Source organism: Temnothorax americanus, unplaced genomic scaffold (assembly GCF_048541705.1).
Source record: "Temnothorax americanus isolate GAGA-0224 unplaced genomic scaffold, ASM4854170v1 Scaffold1, whole genome shotgun sequence".
NCBI classification, from domain to species: Eukaryota; Metazoa; Arthropoda; class Insecta; order Hymenoptera; family Formicidae; genus Temnothorax; species Temnothorax americanus.
The window spans coordinates 3,587,619-3,609,786 of record NW_027509230.1 but is presented as its reverse complement, the minus strand read 5'-3'; the positions used below and the strand labels follow the sequence as shown (position 1 = coordinate 3,609,786).

Sequence of the window (22,168 nt, the reverse complement as noted above, 5' to 3'; positions counted from 1 at the left end):
TAAAAAAAAAAAATAAATAAAAAAAATGGAGAGATAAAAAAAATAGTATATAAAATTTCTAAAGAGGAGAGATAAAGTAAGCGCGATTCTACTTTTTAAAAATAATCTTCTTAAATTTCACATGTTCGATCGAATCTGGTTCCTCTTTCGGATCTGAACTCCCCTTTAGTGCGCTAAATGCCTTTTATAATATTGTGCAAATTCTCGTTCAAGGGTTAACGATGTAGTATTACAATGTGGCCCACTGCAGCAGCGTTGCTTCTCGAGCGGAGATCATCTTGAACGCAAGTGCCGAGGCGCTGCACCGCGCCGCACCCTTCCGCCGGGTGGTACAAAGCGAACGAAAGAGAGAAAGAGAGAGAGAGAGAGAAGAGGGAGGGGTCTACCTAAAGGGTTTTCGAGGGCTACACGAGCGCATTGGCATGGCATTCCGATAACGGAGCACGCGCGTGTACGTGGATATAGCGGTGCGGTGCACGTCTCTCTCCGGCTTGCCACTTCCGTTTCGCATTTGCGACTGGCGCTGAAAAGGCGCCGAAAGAAAGAGCTTTGCCCTTTGCCTCCGCCCTACTTGCGCGGCATTAATTCGCAGCTTCATTAGCTCCGTTCTAAAGGCTTTTTAACCGGGAAATTAGGCGAGCGTCATTTCCAACGTTCCTTACAAATTACGTAAAAATAATTACGTTGCGATGGTGAATAAGTGAGGAGAAGCGCCTCAAGATCGGTTTCCCGTAATAAAGTATCGATTTTCTGCAATAAAATCATTTTTCAAAACGCCGGAAATACGATCAATTTTGATAAACAGGAAATAGGAAACCAGATTTAATAAAAGCTGATTTCATAAATAGTACCAAACATTTCCTATTAATCAAAGATTTAATGTTTGATTGCATTAGACTTTCTTGCCGACTATGTGACCTAAATCCGTCTAAAGTAAGCATTTGCAACGGGAAAAATGAAATACAGATCTCTTCTTATTGGCTGTCGTATAAGTGGCATTTATATATATCATTAAAGATCAAAAATAAACAAAATAACAATCTACATATGTATATAAGCTATTATAATAAATATGATATAATATAAGATAATGATAAATATAATATAAGAAAATGTTCAGTACTTTAACTCTTTAATTTAACTCGGTACTTTCGCTTTTTTAACAAATATAAATTGATGTAATCTTTGATACGTATATTATATTACTTACATTATATGCAATATAATATAATTGTATCAAAGATTACATCAATTTATATTTGTTAAAAAAGCGTCTTGACAATAATCGAACCAAATTGTGATCGTGTTGTCTTGGCGATTATAATGGCCAGTAGAATCGATTAATATTTCCATTGTTGTAATATAATATAGCTTATTATTAGCTATAATTATATGCAATTCTAAACACGAATGTCTAAAAACGTTTTGAGCAATCGGCTTTTATCGAATATTAAACCGTTATGCAAAAATCAACATTTATCGCCTCTTTAAAAACCGGTTGAAAATGAAGAAGGAGGCAAAAGCGTGGGCACGTGCGGCCCCATCCTGACATTTTGAAGATACCGCGCGATAAGGGGAACAGCACCTGGGTCATCATCATCATCATCTCGTCGTCTGGAGACCAATCTTCAGCGCGAGTTAACGATATCGACGCTACTACCGTCGCAGCTAACAGTGCAGTCGCGGCGTCGCAGACGTCATGCGTGAATCACGCACACGCGCGTTCACCTCCCTTTCCCTTTTCTTTCGCGTTCTCGCTCCTTCTCCATCACTTTCTCTCTCCCTCTCGCTCGCTCTCCCACACAGTGCACGTTGCCGCGTTAACTTGAAACGCGATACTCGGCCGCCGCGGTTCGGAACGCGAGGGCCGAGCGTGACGATACGAGGAGGCTGATCGGCGGCGACCGCGACGATGGGAGGGGAGAGAGGAGGGAGGATCGTGGGAGGAAGAGATGGCCGGAAAGGGCAAGATTAAGCGAGGAAACCGGTGAAAGTCGAGAAAACTTGCAGTCCGGTGTAATTCGTCAAGATAAGAACGAAAGCGAGGGGGACCGTAGGGGAATAAGAAAAGAAAGAAGTGTGACGTGTGGAGAAAGAGGCAAGGAGAAACTTGAAAGGCGCATTTGCGTCGCTAGCGCGGAAAGAGGAAGAGAGAGAGAGAGAGAGAGAGAGAGAGAGAGAGAGAGAGAGAGAGAAAGATTGAGAGAGAAGGAAGGAAGAAGAGGGAGAAGAAGAGAGGAAGAAGGAGAGCTGGCAGCTGCTGGGCGCGTGCGGCGTCGGACCTTTTAAGGCGCGATCACCGGACGCCCGGCGTCGCAACTGCCCTCCCCGCGTCGCTCGCGCCCTCCTCGTCCCCCTCCGACACGTTCCCCTCGACCCCTCCAACGTTGCTGCTCGCGTCTCCCGTGCGTTCCCTCTCCGCGCCGCCCCCGACACCTTCTTGAGAAGAGCACAAACCGTCGCGACGGCCTCTATGAAATCTCATCCACCTCGCGTCTCCCCTTTTCTTCTGCCTAATCTCTTTTTCTCCCTCTATCCCCCTCGTATCCTCTACATCTCCCTCCTTTCTCTCCGAGGATTCGGAGAACACGCTGTTGCTTGCGGTACTTAATCGGCGATCGAATGGAGAGATAACGATGTTTAATTTATTTGTCATTATTGTATCCATCCTGCGTAATAAAATGAAATTCGAGATATTCTCGCAAACATTTTTCTCGATATCGCCTTTTTACAAAAGACTTTAACAATGGCTGCGTTCTATGAAGAAGCAGGCTTCTTTTGAGGAAATAAATCAAATCGAAGTCTTATACAACTTCCGAGTTCCGGGGAATGAAACGGATATACTTTTTCAAATGTTGTGCGCAGGTGATTTATCCTCTTCTAAAAAGGGCATGGCGTAGGTATTGTTGTCGCTTTTCCGCGATGCCAATTGGTTCTCTTGCTGCGCTTACTTCATTTGCAGCTGTCATTTATATTTTGACAGTTGTGTGTATCAAGGGTTAATAGTGTAATAGTAATAGCATAATGTTAAAGCTAAATAGCGCGCGCGAAGCGCGCGTCTGTAGTGTCTAGTTATGTAAAAAGAATATTTGTGCTTTTTTAAAAAATTATGTTATAAGTTATAAGTTATTATATCACTCGAGTAGACAACATTATTATTAGAAAGGTATTTCATAATTCCGTTGTTTTTCTTCTTAAAAGATATTAAAAACGATGACAAAGGCGCTTTTCTCTGCTCCAAAATTATTATTTTCATGCGATTATTCAATTTCGTAACTCGACTGAATTTTTAATCGATAAGAAATTAAGGACACGCCAGTAAAGCTCCGACTGTAAACTATATATAAATAAATAAAATTCAACTTGCAAACAGTCTGCTGGAGCTTGCCGCGACCGGCAACACGTAATATAGCAGATCTCTCCATTTCTCATACCATCCCTCCTCTACGATCCCTCCCATCCTCTTTACAACTCCCACGCTCCTTTTATTCCTCGCTCACTGCCGGATATCGCCCGGCGCATTGTCAGCTGACCGACACGGCTTTTCTCACGTATCGATTCGTGAGAGGTCGAGTCACGTGTTCCACGTCGTTTTCCCCATCGTTTTCGCATCTCGCGTAGGTAGATCGCGAGTGCGCAGAGTCGCGGGCACAATAAGTTTCGAGATATAAGAGCGAGAAAAAAGAAGCGGAACATTTCGATTCGGAAGCGATTATTTTCCTGCATAATCCATCAATTTTCTCAAAGTCTCGGCAAGATATATCTTTGTTCGGTGCAAAGTTTCTTTCACTCTTCCCCATCGTCGGTGATATTTTACGATTTAATAGCGATGAAATATTGACTGTAAACATGGTAAAGTATCAAAATTCACACGGAAACAAGAATACCTCTCAGTATAGCAACAGAGAATGTCCAGGAAAGTTATTCACAAACTTCAATTTTAATATCCGTGCGGAAAACCTCGTTTAGAGATTATTTCCTTAGACTCTAGGTAATACGGAAGCCATTAATATACCAATTTATGATACAAAGTTACCTCGTGCGAAAGCAAACTAATCTCATCTGGCGAAATTGGTGAGATGAAAACTCGAGGAATACCGGAAAGGGCACAATATAATTCTTAATCGAAACGGCTCTTCTTAAAAACACAATTGAATTTGCGAAATATTTTGAGGTATTGACGTAACATAATCACGTCTGGCGAGCTTCTCTCTACGATGAGGACGAAAAAGAGATACACAGGGCGAACAAAGATAACCCAACACTCGGATAATATCCCGGATTATCGTCTGGCGATTTAAAAAGAAATTCGCGAAAAGCTGCGCCATCTACGGCTACGCGTGATTTCTTTAAATCCGATCTGTACATCGCGACATTGTAAATTTCACGTAAAATCGTCGAATTACTCTCGCTCGTTACGCGTACAACGTTATCTCGAGAAAAACAGTACGAATGTCATTGCCTTATCATTCTGATTACTGTGCTTTTACATTTCAGGCAATTACTCGCGATTGTGGCCTTTACTTGCAGATTATAATGTGTATATATGTACGAACACACAACACACACACACACACATAAGTAAACATACGACGCGTATCAACGTTATCTGAGAAGAACAGCAGAGAGACAATTCTCTACGTATATATATAAATATGTATATAATTATATATATATATAAAATAAAAAATATCTTGTGTAGGAGACATGCGCGCGCAGTATAAACAAAATAAATTTTCTAGAGAATCAATGCTCCCAGAGATTACCAAATAAAATCGTCTGACTGCATTTTGCGCACTCCAGATTGTAGAGATAACATAATAATGAGTATATTTAATCAAGGATTAGTTTGAAGCTTACCCGTTACCGACTTACAAATAATGAATAATCAAAGATTGCGATACGATAATAACATAGCCAAGTTCTTTAAAAGCTCGAAAAAATTAGCCTTAATATAAGAAAATCAAATTTAAATTGATCATCTCGAGCGGGTTAGATTATAGCCCGTTAAAGAAGCGGGCTCGATTACTGTAATAACTTAACTCGCAATAATGTTTTTCGCTATATGTGGCTCGCGCGTGTTGTTATTCCGTCAATTTATTCCTATTGCAAGGAAGAATCAAGGGAGAAATTCTATTTCGGTGAATTGCACGGCGAACTGTACCTGTGTGTGCACTTGACGCCTCGATACGTCATCAAAAACGCGAAGTTTTGAAAAGGGTATAAGGCATAACATCTTTTTCCACTTGGCGCATCAAAACTGTCACAAAGAAAAAAAGAAAAAAATAGTTTCTATTATTCAATACCAAAGAAATCGGGAACGTTAGATCCGTGTGTATATATATATATATATGTGTGTGTGTGTGTATGTGCGCGAGGATTCGTATCTCTTATCTCGATATCGAGCGCGTTCCGTTTCCTCCGCACGGTAGCATATAGTAGCGGAGAAAGACAAGAAGGAGAAGGGGTCGAGGGTCAGGTCGGGGAGGGAGGGTAGAGGATACCACCCGCGCCTCCTGCCGCAGGTACACCTCGTGCACCTACGCGACGGCGGTGGCGGCAGCATTATACGGCCGGAAAGGTGTATCATGCATGCGCGCGGCACGGCGCGCGGCATACAGGTAAAAGAAACGTCGCCATGGAAACGACCATGGCCACCCTCAATCAATACAGGCAACGGGGGTTCGTTCGTTTGTTCGGTCGGTCGGCCGGTAGGTCGGTGACGCAGGCGAAAAGCCCACGTGGTCCTATCGGCCACGTGCGAGAGCGCTCTTCGCTTTTCCCACTTACGAATACCTCTTGTGTCTCTCCCTGCCTTCCCTCGCCCCTTCCCTCCACCTCCTCCTCCTTCTCTCTCTCTCTAACCTGGATCTCGTAAGTTCCAAGTTGTAATTCCCCTTTTCCACCTCAGACGCGAATGGTGTTTTCATCATTCGACGTGCTTCCCCCCGCGTTTGGGGTGACCGACGCGAACCGCGACGAGAAGGACGTTATGCGCCAGTATCGCAAGATACTTCGACACGTGCGAATCGCACGAGGGAAAAGAGGAGACGAAAAGATTCACCGTTCGAAATTTATCTCGGATTCTTATCCAATTAGATACGCATTGAACGTATCAAACAAATTCGCTCTTGACGGAAAAGAACGTACCGCGTCTGAAAATTCGTGAAAGATTCGTGAAGACTGTTCGTCGTAGTAAATTCAGTTCGTCGGAGACGAGGTGAGAGATCTGATATTACTTTTATTTGAAAAATATACATAAATGCGTATTTAAGAGAAGAAGCATACGCTTGCTAATATGCGAGGTGTCCCGCAACCGCTGCATGCCAATTATCGGAAATCACAAACCCTGCAAGTCAGATCAACGGGAATGTCGCTCGCTCGAAGAGACATTGATGGTAGTTGAGTTACAAGCAATTAAACTTTAAAGGTCTTCGTAAATTAAACTTAGGGGGGAAGCATAAATAGATAGTGTGACAGCATCCTCCGTTCGATTTTAAATGAGCGGTTCAATAAGTTTAATACGAGGCGATTAGTTGCGAAGAGAAATATTTGTTTAATAAATTCCAAAATGTAACGGATAGATTAGCAAGACCAGAGGATCAAAACGAGTCGATCAGAAGCGGTATTTTCTTCGCTAGTGCAGCTGACATCGATTAACCCCCGTGACTGCCCTACCATTTTTGTGGAGCACGTCGCGGTTGGACCGCGACAGCGGCACAGATCCTCGTCTCTTTTTTCTGATTTCTTGCGGTCGCACGACCATTCGTGTAAATGGACACTTTTTCAATCGGATGCAGACAGCTCGCATGTTCGTAATGCGATCGGCGAATACCGTGCCGACATGTATACATCGATAGTTTGAATTTTACGATCCATAAACTTGCAAGCCAACTTATATCGATCGCAACTTTCTATCTTTCTCTCTCTCTCTCTCTCTCTCTCTCTCTCTCTCTCTCTCACTCTCTCTCTTCCTCACTCTTATAAAATAGAACCTTATGCCCAGATAAAATTTCACTTGAATAATAAATAACAATGATGATTAACATTTATGTATAGTAAGATCGGAAATATTTTGAAAAGACACTCCAGAATTCTTTTCCCCGAAGTATATAGACAATTCAGTAGCGTTATAGTGTTATGTTATGCGAACCTCTCATTTCCATTCTAGCAATATATTTTAAGAAACATTAAAGTCAGAAGAAAATATGATAGTAATCCATTTTGTGAACATATCTCAGTTCAGACTCGGATTCGTTTAATTTTTAGCTAAAAAGTACGAGAACATAATTCATTTTAGAGCTACTAATTGTCCTAATTTTTAATATACATTATTATTACTGTTATACATTTTCATCCTAATGACAAAAAAATACTTACTAAAGGTTCGAAGAAACAGAAATAGAAATATCTAGAATACTTAATTTCCTATTCTCGCTTTATCGAAAAATTGGCTAAATTACATTATCTTCTTTATATACGATTTATATTATTTAAAATTATACTTATAGACTATGCCTCATATATATATATATATATATATATATATATATATATATATAATATATATCATGAGAAATCGTAAGCCCGATATTGGGCGTCGAATCACTGCCACTAAAATTAGGATGACAAGTTGGACGAGTCTCTCATCTTCATTACATATTTATATAATATATCTAATTATGTATACAATTATATATTAATTACAACATCCGTAAGTAAAGTTTCAAATGTCCATTTTCTTCCCTCCCTTCGAGTTTATGGGTAAAAAAGACCCGTGCGATGTCACGGAGCGGGCAGACGCGTCGTTTTGCTATTTTCACGCGTTCCGCGTCGCGCGACCGTGATCGGGACCGCGCGCGATGCATGTAAGTATGTACTTATATTTGAAAGTCGCAATATCGGGCAGGGAGGCGTCCGCCGGCGATGCGCAGGGATCGCCGTACACGTGCGAGTCACACGTGACAAAGGGTAAAGCCGGCAAAGAGAAAGAGAGACAGAGTGAAAGAGAGGCGGAGAGAGGATGCACCTTCCTCTTGCTCGAGCGCACCGCATCGACTTACGTCATTCGATAATGTTCCCTTTGCATCGGTGACCGATGCAAGCACGGCGATGAACATCGGCAAGGTGCAACGGTGGTAACTCCTGCCGGGTGAGCGGCGCCCTTATAGCGTCGCTCACTCTGTGCGCGTTTCACACGCGTGAAGGAGCGAAAAAAAGGGACCGGTCGGTCGGATGGACGGACGGACGGACGGGTGAACGGTTGGACGGACGGACGAACGAACGTATGTACGTAAGTACGTACGTATGTACGTACGAACGTTCGTACGAATGAATGAACATACAAAAAAGCAAACGAACGTATACGAATAAGCGAAAGAACGAACGGAGGAACAAACAAACGAAGGAACGAACGAACAAACGAACGAACGAAGGAAAGAACGAACGTACGAACGAACGTACGGGCGTCTTGCCCGCAATTGCGCACGAGAGCCGAGGGACTTGCGTCATTTGACGCTCTGTCTCGCTCCCTGCCTCCCTCTTTCTCTCTCTCTTTTCTCTCTCCGTCTCTCTTCCCTTTACAGCGAGCGATACGCGCGAACATCGCAATTGACTCCTCTTGCGACGCGATGACACGTGCACACCGTTCACGGGGGTGGGCGGAAAAATGCACCCGGGGGTTTGCGCCAGCACACGCCGAAGATTTACGTCAGTCCTGACCCGACGCGCGCCCTCAAGGTCGCCGAAGGCGCGCGCGACGATCATCGCCGAAGGGCGTCCGCCGAAAGAGAGTATAAGCATAATAGAAATAGTATAACGAGCATATAGTTAATCGCGTCAGACTGCTATCAGCGTGCCTCGGTAACCCTTGGCGACATGGGACGGTAATCTTACGCAATAGTTACGTTTCTTGATTCCGCAATCTTTAGCCCTTAATTAGTCCTTTGAAATGGAATTTCATTTATTTTCTTTGATAAAGGGAAACGCGTAGTCTTCATTATATAAATTATTGAAAAAGTTTATAGCTATTTTTATCTCTAGAATAATAATGTCTACTAATACACGTGGAATTACACATGAAAGATTACGGATAATTTTTACGAGATACATTTTGCACGAAGAAGCTTCTTTCATAATTACGTGATTTTATGATACATACTTGATTAATTATTTATCATTGAGCAAGAATTATTATATTTCTTTTAATTAATAGAATTTTCATAATGTGTATTAAATATTTCACGCTTCGCGCAGATCAATACGAAATTCAAAAATAATTTTATTTATATTCGGATAAAACGTCTCATTAATAATAAACAATATTATTGATTACATTATTAATAATACCGACGATAATTCTTTTTTGGCTTATATGAATCATAAATTATCCCAAGTTATTTTTTCTGAAAACTAACGAACAAATATTGATTTAAAAAATGACCACTACTAAAAATTTACCAATTAAATAATTATTCGTATATTGATTCCACTTGTTCCATATAATTTCCGATGTCGATTACACAATTTTCAACTACACACGTTTCAATACCAATAAAGATTAAGATCTGTCAAACTCTGCAAATTATAGATAACAGACGGTTCTTAAAATTTCTAATTTTATCAAGAAAATGTTGGATATATTTTTGTATGACGTTTAAAATAAGCTTTTTCCGCTGTACGGACTCTTTTATGGACAGTATTCGAGAGATCTTTTAATGCACGCCGCGGAGTTGAAATAAAGCAAGAAGAAAAGTATGTCTCTTTTATTTCCACAAAATATGGCGCAAATGGCCAAACGTAGTGTATATATAATTTCTATCAAATTTCCCCCTAATATACTTATCTCATATATTCCATCTCGCGGACTTCTATCTCGCTTCTAAAAATACGAGCATACTGAATTATTTAAGTGCGCGTCAGAATTCTAGAGTAACCGGATCAAATAAGTCAACGCTTCGTCTTGTCTAAATCACATCCAGGGTGTTTTAATTATTCAGTATTATTATAATAGATGGGACGCTTTATATCGCTCGAAAAATAATAATATAGCTATTATGCTATTACAAATGACGTTTATTGAAATTCTTACAATAGCGTCATTTTTTGTAAAAAATCCAGGAAAGTATCGTCGCTTTGTTTGGCGACTGTTTTACTTTACGGTGTTCAAAAAGGATCAAATCGAAAATGAAATAAAGTAATTTCAGATACTCTACGATACTCGCGTTAATCGTTAATCACCACGTAATATTTAATCTATATACATATATACAACCAACGCGTATAACGACACAACCTTTTCGCGTTAACAATGCAGCATGTAACTTCGGTATATAATCTTCATTATTAATTTACCACCTGATTCACGCCAGCATAATTTCGTGATAAAGCGACACATACAGATTTTGAAAATTGATGCACTGTCCAGAAATACGTTAGCAGTGATAAAGCAGCGAATAATAAAAATTACCTTTTATTCTGTAATTAACGCTGGTAATACATGCTTCATGCTGATTTCTTTTTGTAATACGTTTAATAAAAGATAATGAAAAGAATCTCCGTGTTACTGACATCTGTATAATCTATGTACTTGTCAGAATTTTTAAGTTTAATTTTTAAGCAAATACAGTCTCGCAGAAACGGTAGCTCGATCGTTCGTTCTTGCTGCATCGGATCTTAACGCGGAAGATCATTCAATCAAAGTAACCAAAACAACGCCGCAGGTCTCACACATAAATTGACGGCTTATTTGGCGCGATAAGAAATTATTTCCCTTCAGATCCATACACATGTAACACATGACGCGTTCGCGGCACGCTCGCTCACGTAATAACGTTCCCCCAAAACATCTGACGTCAGTAAAATTGGATCCGATACCCGCGGGAAAATGATCGATGGAACCATTCTTCGTTGTTGTCGCCGTCGTTGTCGTCGTCGTCGTCTTCGTCGTCGTCGATGGCGCGCGGCGCAAATCGATCGGCGACCGCGCTACGTGCACAGCAGCAGAGTTTCTTCTTTCGTGGAATTTTTATGAACCCACGAGCTTTTTCGGGCGCGACGAGAGAGATATCTGCGCGTCTAGAAATCAGGTCCCCGTGAAATATACATACGTATGCGGTGCGATTTCCAAAAATGTCCGCGGATAATTCCGTCGTAAGTTTGGCCGCGCGCGCGCGCGCGCGCGACGACGAGAATATTAGAAAACGGGCATCGATCACCGTTCGATGTGAATAGGCGTCCAAATGCGATTAAAAGTGACTCGAGAGAGGTACACCTTGAACAATCGTCTGAAAGTCGGAGACGAACGATCCTTTCTAATCCCGATTACCTTGTCTCGGAACCGAAATCCATTGTAATACTTTCGAGATCGATCGGGAGCACCGCGCCTTTTAAATCTTTGAAGATTTTTGCATCTCCAAGTGGAACGCGTTTGACGTAAAGCCGAGTATAAAAGAATGATGCATCGCCGCGCCGACACGTCCGCGAAGTTGTGTCTTCCGCGTTACAATCCGTTGCGGCCGACGTCGCATCCGTTTTGCGGGTAATAGTCATTCGACTATAATCTCATCGCGAACCTTGCGTAACCCGCCGCTGTGAAGTAGTCGACGTAACGCGAGAGTTTACGTGCCGGGTAAGGTAGGTAAGATCCCCGGTGGTAGGCGGAATCTTCTGTGTGTACTAATTGATATTGTGTTTTGCGCGTTACTCGGTAAACGGGTAAACAGAGTGCGTCAGCTGATCGATATCTCGAGCCGGTGACAAAACACGCGACACTTGGTTTCTCTCCCTTGCCTATATTAAATATGTAACGAGCTAATATAGCAGTCCCGCCCCGCGATACCCCGAAGTACAAAAAGAAGTCAATAGAATAGATATATTTCTCTTTTTATCGTATCTAATCATACATTATTTCATATCTATATATATAGAATCACGGAAAGAAAGGTTTTGCTGCAACAGCAAATCTATATTTGTTAAATATGGGACAACCAACATTTTTTGCTGCGAGAACTAATTAATTTTGCAATTGCAAAACATTTTGTTGCAATAGCAAACAGTTTTGCTGAACTTTGCTATTGCAGCAAAAGGTCTTGTTATTATTGCAAAATTAATTAGCTTTCGCAGCAAAAAATGTTGGTTGTCCGTATAGTAGCAAATCCTTTAGCTAAATTTTTTTCAATATAAAATATATTAGTTTATTTTATATATATAAAATTATATTATATTAATATGTATATGTATATTTCTGTCAAGTATAGCATATGCATTAGCAAGAACCTCATATGTAATACGTAACGTATATGCGAAAATCAGGTTCGATACTGAATTCGTTAGTCGCGCCGCTGATGTCATTCTATACGACATATCGGCGAGGATCTACGACTAAAAAGATGTTAGGATAATGTAATACAGATACTTCTTATGCGCGCCTGCCTTGCTTATTAGAATGAGAAAAGAAGCAGGCTATGCCGAGGAGCGTATTAACGTCGATGATAGGTATATATGAATTTGTGCAAGTCTAGAACACCAGTTGATAAGATTATACGGCGCGGTAGAACCGTTGCCTTACGTAATTGAAAATTAGATGCGCGCTCTTCAAACATTATTTATCGATAACGGGACTACCAGTTGCCGGATAAAATATCAAACGCCAATAGAGAATTTACAAACGTACAATTTTGAATCTCACGATAGATATTTTATAACGCGATCGTAAATTGTCGTCGATAGATCGATACCATAATCATCAAAAATTGCCACACGAAAATCGAAATCACTAGGCAAAAATATAAATGTCAGGCACACACACATTCCCTTATAATAATAAAATAGATTTAATATTTCTCATCGAAAATATAGCATGAAAATATAGTATTTTTCATTCTTTAGTATTCAGGTATTTATATTGACATATTTTTCAAGTTACGTCACAATTTATATGACGCTTTCTAAAAATGTATATTTCATTAAAAAAAAATGCTTTCGCATCTGCTGACATATTTTTACGAAATATTAATACATTCGCACATTTTTTATACACAATTTGCGTTGCTAATAATCAAGTGACCTTCGGTCATTATATCATTATATTTTAATTGCGTTACATTTATGCAAAACTGATATTTACGTATTCGGATACAGCCAGAATTCAACGGGCAGCAATCAATCGCGTATAAAAATTATAATGTAATTGACTATTAACACGAATACTTTACCGTACGCGTATATGTAAACGTGACATTTCATAAATATCGTCCATTAATTCCTCGCGGCTATGTATATATATTCTATCGCCAAATCGCTTAAGAGCTGTGCGTAATCAAACACGGACTTTGCGTTCTAGCTGCCACACGCTTTTATCGCCGAATACTTACAAGTGCCGAGTACTTGTCCGATGGTAACGATTGCCCTCTTGGGTATTAATTCTCCTCAAGTGACATTGCTCTCACGGGCTCGATATATTACGATGCACCTACATTATACGATTATAGTAAACGATTAATTCCAGTTTGGATTTTCCGCAATTGAGGATTACGCGGAATCTCTTATAAAGTTGCGAGTTAATCTTGAAAAATAATTTCACTCTAATCAATCGGCTTTTGCCCCTCGGTTTTATACTTTTAATTCGAAAAACCCGATTGAATGAAATCGAGATAAGAGCTAACGCTTTGAAGCACTTTTCAAGGTAATAAATGGAATCAAAATTAACTTTTTTTACACAACATTTTTTTGCATATAAATATCCGAGATAAAGTTAGGATTTGATTGTCGATCATTGATTTTTCAATTAAATAGTTTTGTACTCGATCATCGTCAAGTTCGATTCGGATCGTATCTAAAAATCTGCCGTTACGTCTATCTGCCGAACGGCAGATAAATGTAACGCAAATAAAATGCAAATTGAATTATAAAAAGTGAATTATATTGACAAAATGGAGCTTTATGAATAATAATCTACAGAAAATATTACGAACCCATACGTGCGTCATAGAAATTAACAATATATTGTACAATTTCACGTATCCTTATACATCCTTTTAATTATCCTCTTAATTATATCAATATCCCTGCTATTTATTTCCGAGAGAAACGTTCCACGCGCGGGTACAAAGCGGACAAAATACGAGATGAATTTTACGAGCACTTTTTACCTGCACTAGACCGCAGAGTTGATATATCGTCTTCATTCGCACGGGGTCGACGATAACCTCGGCGCAAGAGGGATGCTATCGGTCCACTGACCGGCCCTACGTCCCCTATACGTAAATGATTTTACCATATCGGCCTAGAGAACTAGACCTTGAACTTCCCGACAATCGGTACTTCAGCGCGTGCACAATGTGCATGTATCTTAAAGACTGCGGGGCCACCGAACAATTCGTCAGCTAGTCGGTATCGCCGACACTCTCGAATAGAATGGAGCGAGTCAACGTTTAGGTCATCCATATGTTGGCGGATTTGCATAGCCTCCGGGGACGTATACATTGTGACGCGCTTTGTGCCGCGTGAGGTCATACGAGGGGCCGCGTATCGTCGCGCGGCACATATTATACACGTTGCGTAGGTCTAGGTTTACCCTCCTTCCCCCCTCCTCGCCACACCTCGGTTAGCCGAGATCGCCGAGATATATCGCGATAAACCGGCATCCGCGATAAGGTTACCGAAACGCGCGTGAAAAGCCGTTCACGCGTGTCGTCTCGCGCGCCGCTTGCCTCTTCGCGTCCGCCTGTTTTCCGGCGAAGAAAAAGAGTCAACCAAGGGGAGGAAAAATACGAGCGCGGGTGAAAAGCGCTCTTCTCGCCCGAAGACTCCTCGCGGAACAACAACACGGATCCGAAGCGTCCCGATAGGACGATCTATAATTTCGCGACGAAATCGAGGACGAGGCTCCGTGTATAAATTTGATTGATACATACGACTGCACGAGGTGTCCTAAATATAATATTAAATCACGACGGTAGCCTGAAGGACATTCGCGGAAAAAAAACAAACTCTATAACTACGCATATTCCGTTACGATTACGCAAGGAGCGCGGCTCAGAGATTTCAAAAAAGATTAGGCGTTCGTCCATATAATTACGCGGTTCCGAGTTCTTTGAAAAAAGAATATTTTTGCGTCTCTTTAAGATTATACCTTTGGCGCCTATCGTTACCCATTCCTCATATCGCGTCATCTCTCGACTGCGTTTTCCCACGCGAACGTATACCGAAAGTACGCGATACCGTAATATTTCTGGCAATAAAAATGAGACAATTAAAACCGTTGAGAATTTGGGACAGGATGTTTCCAGTCATACCGCGGATTACTTCAATTAATTGCATAAAATATCATAAAATTGATAATTAACTCCACTATCGGAAAATTATTACGTCGTCCCGCGTTGCTTTTAACAAATTCAGCCTGACCTTTTTGAAAATTACTTCGTACGATATTAAACCATACAACGGCAAATAATTAATGGATATATGAACAATCAATTTTTAAAGATAGGTTTTTTCGACCCAGTTTCATATATTTTATTTATTAATCCCAAAGATGCACGGTTAAAAGATTAAAACTTTAAACGCTATAAAATATGCTTCATTGCCTGTTTTTTCTTTCAAAAAAAAAAAACTTGCAACGGCGTACGCACTCACACATAGATAAACATGCGCATGCAAAACAAATGAGCGATAATAAAATAACGAGATATGTTCCTCTCATTTCAAATGCATCGAGTTGCATATTTTTCTTCTTATATACCGAAACAATGATCGTAACGATAAGTTGCAAGTACGTACAGACGGCGTCGTACGGAGTAGATTTATAAACATATTTAATTATCTCTAAATTATTGCAATTTCCAAACTTAACGCGTCTGGAGTTTCGCGATTCTAAATATCTTCGTAAGAACTGAATCCCGTCTGAGAGAGATCACGCATTTTGTACCTCTTGTACAAAATGCAAGCTCCATTGACGAGATCGACGATATTGGGGGCCGCGGAAACGAAGCTGCAGCCACAACGTTGCATTCGCGCACAGATCTCTGCATTACCGATCGCGATTTTGCGAGGACGCGTGGGATCGAGCCCGCTGCAGATGGCGGTACGAAACGGAGCGTTGCGCGGACGCAACGCACGTTGTGTTTTATAATAATATTTAACTATTTAACAACAACCCGACGCGCGATACCCGCGATAGAGGTTCGATATCGCGGCGGCGACGTCGCCCGTGCGATTTATCGGCTCAAGCCACAAGCGAACTTACGATGCAACTTCGTTGTCGGGGAGAAAAAAAAAGTACATCTCACCCCGCGCGTGCCACTATAAATGCGTCTTTGCAACCGCGTCTGATACGCGTGTAGCAAACATTTTAACGCGTTCTTTCACGATCCACCGCGAGAGTCGACGTACGACTTGATTATTTCGCGACGACGCGAAGGATTCGCGAAATGGAATTCGTCGTCGTACAGCGATGCATCATCCGCAGGGAGCTCTCGCTGCGCAACAAAACCGAGGAAAGAAACACGCGCAAAATTGATCGACGGTGGCTGGCCACTCGTGTCCGCGACTGTTATCGTTACTGTCCCGTCGCGTTAGGAAAAAAAAATGCGACAGACACCCGTCGACGTGTCTTGAAAAAAAAAACCAAAACGGACAAGCGTTTGCGGGAAATCGCAAAGAATCGGCACGCACGGACGCAACGTACTTACCCGCGTTATTAATCATCTTTATATGTCGAATCATCTCTCGCGCGGAAAGAAAAAAGAGCCAGCAGGTAGCACGCGCAAGGATCGGCCGACGACGATAATCGACGATAAATCATCTCGCGCGAGGTAATAAACGGTAATCGCCAACGTCCCGGCCGAAGCAACCGGTGCCGGCGTGGATCTCCGAGACGTGGTTCCTCCTCCTCCGCCAAAAATCTCGCGGATCTCGACGCCGCGCCGGATCTCCCGACGGGCGCGTTTTCGACCCGGCATGGCACCGCGATCGAGAGATATCTCCCTCCCTCTCCCGTAATATCAGAATCGGAGTCCCATATTGGAGAGAAGAGAGCATCAGCTGGTTTTTCGAATCCCCGAATTCCCCCGACATCCGCGAGGCATCCGGATTGCCTGCCGACGCTGTCACCGTTGCGTGTCCTCCCCCCCTCCCGTCCCCCGGCCTCTTTCCCGGTCCCGTGCGCGGTATCCCAACGTCAGCCCTCGAGGGCGATCCATCGAGGGGATTACCGATCCTCCTTTGCCGTCCCGCTTCCCCCTCCGCCCCCGCAGAAACGCTGATCTACCGGTTTCTCGCGACTCGCGACGGCCGTCCGGCAATCGCGAGATCGTCGCGCGCGCCCGTCCGTCATCCGCCAGAGTCACCCGCGAGGAGGATCAATAAATCTCGCGATGCATCCCGGCGCGCGTATCTTGTCGCGCGACCTTCGGGAGGGTTGAAGATTCTTTTTCGCTTTCTCTTCTCTTTCTCTCTCTTCTTCTCTTGCTCTCGCGCTCTCCGTTTCGCGGTCCATCGAAACCCGAGACCGAGACGCACGTCAGTGCGTGCGTGTGCGTGCGGCTGCTTAGCGCTCGCGCTGCACGCGGGAACGTGTGTGTGTGTGTGGGTGGGCGCGCGTACATGTGCGTACGTGTGTTGTACATACATGCGATACACCGCTCGCGTTCGCGCTCGCGGGTGTGCGCGCTAAGCGAAGGCCATGTCCGACACGGGCTACTCTGTGACGGATAACTTTTGAAAAAGTAAACAGGCGAGGGAGAAGACGATTTGCTACTCACGATTTTCCGTCGGCGGTCCAACCGCTCCCACACGGTTTCCCCCGTCGTGCGCGCGTGCCCCCCGGTGATTATTTGATTTTGCACAGCAACATTATTGTGCGTCCAGTGAAAAAAAAAGAAAGAGAGGGAAAAGAGGAAAGAGAGAAGGAAAGAGAGAGAGGGAGGGAGAGAGACAGAGAGAGAGAGAGAGAGAGAGAGAGAGAGAGAGAGAGAGAGAGAGAGAGAGAGAGAGAGAGAGAGAGCTGGTGGGAGGGAGGGACGAAGTTGTAGATAGAGAAAGAGGGCGGAGGGTGAGGAAGAAAAAAGACCGCACAAACACAAACACACACACGCACGCCGAGTAGAGTGCTTGGCTTGGATCAAAAGCACAATTTTCGTGACGTCATCGGCGGTCGGGCATGCGCGAACGTAATTCGGTGATTTTCCACGCACGGCGAGACACGTGCGACGAGTCGGTCGACGCCACTGCTGCTACCGTCGCGCAGCACTACATATCGTTAGAGAAACGCGCGACATTATCGCGTCGGAGCGGCGGCGAACGAGCTTCGACAAACACCGAGCGCGATTCGCGAGGTACCACCGCGGCGGCTGCCGACATCTATCCATCCACTCCCACTTGTTAAGTGACGTACACTGACGTCATCGATAGTTTACCTTGAAGCCGCGTGACATTGAGCCGCAGGCCGGCCAATCGCGCCGCCGCGAAAATCCCGGCCCCGGCCGGCGCGCGGCGCGGCGTCGGCGTCGCGCCGCGCGCGGGTCGGGTCGGGTTTCCATTGCGCGCGACAAGATCGATTCGGCGAGTTCCGCGTCGTCCGCGATCTCGCCCGACTTCGGCCGAGCTCCGATTTAAGATTGATGAATTGCTTTCAGCGGAATTTCTAATTCGCCTGACAATAAAATGATAAAATGAATGTTTAATTGTAAGTCATGAAAGCAGTAAAAAGTATTTCAGAAACATTCATCCTAAGTCGTCATGGCATTGTGCCAAGCAAATCGTAATTGTACGTCAAAGTAAAGTGTATATTGTTCGAGTTTCCGACATGCGAAACACCTTTTAGATTTGTGACTTGCTTGGCACAATATATGTTTCTGAAATACTTTTTACCGCTTTCGTGACTTACAATTTAATGATCGAAACGTCGTGACGCGTACGTTAAATAAATTATAGCTAGCCATTTTGGTCGAATATAAATATAAAAGATTATTATTATTAATTCGTCTCTAATCTAATCTTTCCTTTGACTAAATGCCATGCGTTTTAATAAGGAATCTAATATTAATAATTGATTCCGGGTTTGTTGAGAAGTTTGATAAAGATGCAGATAATCACTTTTGGATACTGCTCGTTAGTATTCGACTGAACGGTTATCGGGAGATTTTAAGAGAGTATTTGCCGTACTTTTTTTTAAGTAAACGGGAACTACATAAGATTTGATCGACGTGTTAGAATTATTTTAGGAAACGACAATTTTAGAAGTAATTTATATGTTGTTTTCCTAGAAAATTAAAAAGAGAAAAGATAGGTATACACGAGTGTGCGTAATGTAGAATTATGCTAAAATTAAAAAGTGTCGCTTAAAGTTAGAACGCACCGCTACCGTACTTGACGTGCGTCGTATCGGCGGATTGATCGCTTTCGCGTTCGAATAGAAAGATACATATATGAAGTCGATATCCCTGCGACTGTGATTATTTCTAAGTATCCCCCGCGGCGCGCGTATAACCCTTCCGTTCGTAATGGAGGACAGAGCGCGCCATTAACGTATCACGATCCTGCGTCATTGATACGCGGCGATATTTATGAAGTCGTTATACCCTTGAGGAAAAATGGTGCCTGTATTTTTTTAGAAATATACGGATAAACGGTTTCTACGGCTAAATTCACGACTATAATTTATCGTTCGTCGTTCCAGAACTTATGCCCGTTCTAGACTGGAGGATGATCCTACTCTCGGCTCATCCCTCCTTTCTACAGTGTGCTATAGTGTACGTGACGCAAACTATACGTAAACTATAGATTTTTACCCGTCCTCCAGTCTAGAACGGGCATAATGAAATCTAGCGATCTATTACCATATCCATATTCGACGTTCTCTCGTCTGCGCGACGAAGAACATTCGCCTGGTATCGCCAGAACTTTGTGCACGAGTATTTACGTTAGTGGAGCAAGGATAAAGAGATCTCCCCATACAGCAATGTCAGATACGATCATTCCGATCCATTGATATCGCAATCTGAAAGTCATATTCGTCTCTATTTAGAAACTATTTGCAATTTTATACATGCACAGGGGGTCATTGCCGCAGTCATTGGTGCCTCAACAACGTGAATTTAGGCGCTTATCGGAGCATATAAATTCATGTCTTGACGTAACTAATGGTCCCGCGACTCCCGCGCGCGCAACATATATACGTGACGTTTGATCGGCCTGAAAGAATGATTCTTTTTTTCTTCTTGCTTCGCAAATACATTTTTATACGCTTGTTCGTTCGATCGGCATTTTTCTCGCGACGAGATTTCTTCAGGAGCGTTTTAGGACCGAAAAACCTCGTAAAACGATATCGAGGAGGCGTGCCAATTTCGTCGACATTCGCGAGCGACGTCATTCGCACGCCTCGACGCGCGACGTGATGTAAGACGGGCGCTAAACTGCCGCTCGTGTCTTTCGTGCTAACCGGCAATAAACGCCGTACCCGCACGCGAAACCGCGACATTTTATATATGCATAATCCCGAGCCTGCCTGCAATAACGCGCGATCGAAATCTCGCCTAAGGTAGAGACCTTAAGCGTTGTCGTCGTCGCGAAATCCGCCGTTGAATTCCGTCTCTCTCTCTCTTCCGAAGATTCAAATTTAAATTGTACATATGTACAAGTCAGCCTTCCACACAGTTTTGTACACGCGGGGTCATTAAAAGTATTAAAACTCACAACGCCCCTTCTTCTAACGCCCCTAATGCGTGAACTTATGCGCATACCAGTAGCCGCACATTTCCCATGCGTGCCTTGATAATAAACGTCCAAAAAATGCGCCGCGGAGAATAAATGAAGACGGCGAAAAACAAACGGAAGGCGAATGTATGTGGCACAGGTCTGACAGGTCGCGAAAAACATTAGGAACATGTTCGCGCGATTTCCCTTGTGAGGTAAAATTTCTTGTGAAACGATAAATAGCAAATCCACACTGAACAGAGAAACTCCAAGCTCGTTAAATGCTGATCGTTTCTAGCGCGCGATAAGGTTTGCGAATCAAGGATCAAGGAAGATGAATGCTAGACATTGTGAGTATATATAAAGAGACGGATAATCTTTTATGACAAATCAGTTATAACGTCGCACGGTTGTAACCGTTCGTATTTTTTTCGAGAGCTAGGGAGAAAGAGAGAGGAATTTTTAATTGTAAAAAGTAGAAGTAGTAGGTATCTGTAAAGAAGAGTGTGGTGATCCAAATAAAAAATAATCAGAGATTGATTCCTAATCGTTATAATAAATAGATATTAATTTCGACGATAGTCTACAAATTTGAATTTTTCAAGTTGCGAACTGTTTGCGACAATGTTTTAGAAAATATTTTTACGGTAAAATTTTGCGTTACCAAAATTGTAACGTTACTGTATAAAATATTGTACTTTATTTCTTTTTTTCCTTTTAAACTTTCTCCGTTTAAACGTTATTGTAAAGTTTTTATTATTAGCTACTTTCGTAATTATATAACAATTAATAAGTTATCGACGGATTAGCGATGTATATAAACATTTTATCTCGTGAATTATACATAGATATATATTTTTTATTGAAAGTAAACTTTTATTTGTAGCTCTCTTCTCGTGAATTATAAATCTGATATATCGCGTCATCTATGTGCGCCTTTAAGCACAATATATATTACTAGATATTTACACAGGCGGTGAATTAAATGTCCCTGTAGAACAGTGTTGTTTTCAGTCAGATAAAATACTTGTTATTTCTACAACGTTGCGAACTCCACAATAATCTCGCTGTTATCGTTTATGCCCAACTATGTTAGCGAGGACAATTTAAGGACGATAGAAAAGATAAAAATATAAAAATTATGTGCGTCGTTGCACGACTTCGTCGTTAATGCATGGTAAATATAGCTTTTAGTCTGTACGTTTATCTTGGATTCTTATACTTTGTTTCGAGGCGAGCTCTTTTTTTTCTACCTTTTGTGCTTAGGTAATTCTGCAATCGATAGCGAAACGATAATGTTTATGTATTGTGTCGTTACGTATTACTTTTTGAAAATGGTATAATTTGTATTTAAGTTGTACTTGATATCACGTGCTAATGACTTGTAAAGTTGTAGTTTTACATACGTATGTAGCAACGTGAAAAACTTTACCATTATCGGTTCTTGCACTCTATTTCAGGCATTTTTTATATT

The 22,168-nt window shown here is 42.2% G+C and overlaps 2 protein-coding genes across 6 annotated transcripts in view; one reads left to right on the top strand and one right to left on the bottom strand.

The window, feature by feature from the left end:
* The window catches only part of Mef2 (myocyte enhancer factor 2), a 71,007-nt gene extending 52,613 nt beyond the window's left edge, over positions 1-18,394 (bottom strand). The window contains exon 1 of the mRNA XM_077400746.1: positions 17,763-18,394. The gene's annotated coding sequence lies outside the window, so the exon portion shown is untranslated. The remainder of the gene's footprint in view (positions 1-17,762) is intronic.
* LOC143894713 (protein mono-ADP-ribosyltransferase PARP16-like) overlaps positions 1-22,168 on the top strand; it is a 36,850-nt gene that overhangs the window by 10,010 nt on the left and 4,672 nt on the right. Inside the window, exon 1 of one of the 5 annotated variants that reach the window (XM_077401306.1) lies at positions 6,030-6,220. The exons of 1 other annotated variant lie outside the window; for it this stretch is intronic. The gene's annotated coding sequence lies outside the window, so the exon portion shown is untranslated. Of the gene's footprint in view, positions 1-6,029; positions 6,221-17,197; positions 17,727-21,682; positions 21,872-22,168 lie in introns of those variants that run through there. 3 more of the 5 variants (XM_077401296.1, XM_077401277.1, XR_013256146.1) reach the window with 3 other exon arrangements.